Source organism: Apodemus sylvaticus, chromosome 5 (genome assembly GCF_947179515.1).
Source record: "Apodemus sylvaticus chromosome 5, mApoSyl1.1, whole genome shotgun sequence".
Classification (NCBI taxonomy): Eukaryota; Metazoa; Chordata; class Mammalia; order Rodentia; family Muridae; genus Apodemus; species Apodemus sylvaticus.
In genome coordinates this window covers 67,504,006-67,507,424 of record NC_067476.1, presented here as the reverse complement: position 1 = coordinate 67,507,424, position 3,419 = coordinate 67,504,006, and positions in this window count along the sequence as shown.

The following is a 3,419-nucleotide window of genomic DNA, read 5'->3' as shown; positions in this document are numbered from 1 at the left end:
ACATAATGCACAGATATTCATACAGGCAAAACAATGTAAAATAAAGTAAAATCTCCTCAGTACACCTCACAGATCAAATGGTATCACAACAACTGAAATGCCCTTTATATGACACTTTCAAGGAAAAGATTATAACCAAACAATCAATGTCTTTCTTATTATTTTGATGAACTAAAAATGTCCTTCCATAAAACCAGGATTACCTTTAAGGTTATACCAGTTAGACACTTGCTAATACCAATGTACTATATAAACAGAGATGAAAAAAAATCTAAAGTAAATACTTCTAAATCAAATAGGTGACTATCAAAAAAATCATGGAGCAGATTTCTAGTATGAAACATGCATTTCTCCCTGGAGCAGGCTTTAATTTAATTTTTAAAAAAATGAATTGATTACCTGAGAGCATTCATGCCACCATTGCTTTCATGGACATGCCTTACCATTCTTGACAGTTTATTTTTCCTCACAGGGCTCACAGCTGTTTGATACTGTTGATGAACTCTTACCCCCACCAAGCACCTTATAGAATACCTCTCAATATTATATAAGCTAGGAAACAGGGTAAAAGCTTCCTGTTCAGTATCAATTTATTTATTCTTTTATGACCCATATCCAATGTATTTGAAGCAATATGTTCTGACCATCAGGTTCTGGTGGAGAAACCAAGTATAATAGTAATAGTTTGTATTGTTTGGGTCTCTGAATTAACCCTGATAAAAAATTCAAGTGTAGCCTTCTCACAAATTCCACTGGGTTATGTTTTTAGCAACCAATGGCTTCTAGGATGAACATTATCACCTTTGTAGCATTACTCCAACTCTTCTCTGTGAGTATATTTGCACACATGTTCATGCACTTAAATATGAGTGAAGCTTCTCAAAAAGTAGTTTTCCATATAATGTTTTAAGGTATCCTTAATGATGGTGGTTGTGAATTTTGTAGATTCAGGAGTGAATCTACAAGTGTTATTTGGCAAAGGGACACCGTAGCAAACTTCAATCCTATCTTTGCATCTATCAACCTGTGCAACACTCATCAGATAAGTTTCTTCATCTTGTGAGTAGTGGTTAACTTACAACTGGTCAGACTGTACAGATTTGTTGGGTGTTCTGCTACAAATTGTATTTTATACAACACCCACTCTCCTCAAGACTTAAGCATAGAATTGCAAAAAGTCTGTAATAATCGGAAGCAGAGGAGGATCAGAGTAAGGAGAGACCTCCTACTTGTGTGCACTCACAGCAGTTGGTCTGCAGAAGATCATCATGAAAGTGGGGGAGGGGACTCACATCTCTCCAATTTTAATTGATAAGTTATGGCAGTTGATAGCTTCTGATAAAGAAAGAATCAGTTTTCTTTAAAGATATGGCTTTTGATAGGGACAGAGACATCAACTGGGTGTCTCAAACCCATGTATACATACATGACTAGCCCAAATTAGTACAAGATTCAGGAACACTTGAGTAGTAAATATAGCCAATATATACTGTATTCATTTATAAAACTCTTAACCAAATAAGAAAAATGTCATCTTTAGTATTCATTCACCCTGATATACTTAGCTTTATGGCAGAAGTGAAGAGATAGCAAAAAAATATACAAATTGATAAAGGTAAAAGATCACATAAAATAGAAATTATTTGATCATCTCTATATATGCAAAACAGTTTTGGATTAAGTCCAACATTCTATTCTTATAAAAGTCTTAGGACAGAAATGCAAAGAACACACTTCAACATAATAAAGGTTATACATAACAAATTCATAGCAAACATCATCTGATTGTAAACTGGAATGTCTGCTATTTTCTTTATCCCCATCTCTACTTAATATACTGTTCAAAGCTTGATTAAGTTATAAATGAAGAATAGAAATAAAAATATATTAACAGGAAAATAAATTTAAAATTGTGGTTTTAGATAACATGATACTTTACACAAGACATTCTAAAATTTCCACCAGAAAAATTCAAGAACTGATCATAAATTTCAACCAAGAGCAGTTTATAATATTGGAAAATAAAAACAAGAGCTTTTTTCTTACAGTATATTATCAGAAATCTCAATTCAGATGTCTAATATGCATGCAAAGTAAATATGCTGTGAGGTTTATTTGTTTTAGAAATAATTCATGATCACTCTCTTAATGTGTGGTATCAGGTAATCAATAAAATACTCAAAGTTAAATATTTATAGTAATACCTAATATGATTATTACAGAAGTAGTTGCTCAAAGAATGACTCATAATATTTATCACATTTGTGCCAAGCAGGGAAAGCCCTACACTAGAAAACTTACTGGCCATGCTATGCCACAAGGTTGTAAAATTTTATTTTAGGAAATTGGAACTCATCATGGTTATATCTATCTGATATCCCTAGAAAAAAAGCTAGAAAGATAAGCTAAGGTCCAAGGTAAAAGTGAAACCAGTTCCTTGGCTGTCTGTCAAAACATACATTTGAATAGCATGGAAGTGTAGAGTTCATGAAGAAGGGGATATTGATAGCAGCAAAAACATCATCAATATGCTGGTAGAGGTGCTAATGTATGTGCTTTCTCTTCTGAGATCTGTTAGAAAAATCTATGAATAAATCATTCAGCTTTGATAAGAAAACTGAGCTCAAGCTAGAAAGAGAATCTGATCAACTCACAGTCATAACCAAACAAGATTTCTGTCCAGGTTTCTCTGGGTCCATATGGAAAAGTACTTCCTTGAAACAAATATTATCTCCTAGAAACAAGAGAAAATCAAGTTTTTCTATGTTTCATTATATATTACTTTTATAAAGTAATTAACCATAAGTAGAACGTGAAAATTTGAAAATGGCTTAATTGTTTATTACACCAAGATCTTAAGACTAAGTAGTAGATTTAAAATTCACTGAAATCCTCTAACTTCAATGAAACCCACAAATTAAATTAGTGGCTGGTTGAATTTTTCTATACTTTATATTATTGCAAATTTTGATTAGCCCCATAGTTTTAGTGCTGTTAACTTGACTTTTTCAATCAAAACTATGAAAATTGAGTTAATAATTGCACTGACCTATGTAAACAGAGAACCTTCCCTATGCTTTCTAAAAGACAAATGTATTACTTGTCAAATAATATTGTGCTGAGACGATATCCTTTTTGCAGGTATTTATTGATGCATATTATTCAGTTTAAAATCTAAAACTAAAATTTCTAAATATTTCACAGGAGAATGATAAAATATTCTGTCAGTTAAGTCAATCTCTGAATGTCATATGTCTCCTTTTTATAACAGGTCTTTCAGTTCTTCTTTAGTTCACAGTTCTTTAATGTCACAGATTACCCCAGAGAGAAAACATACTGATTTTCTCAGGAAGAGTATATACCCAGGTAATTTTGAGTATTCCAAAGTCAGCAAGGGGATCACTTAAACAATGAATTGC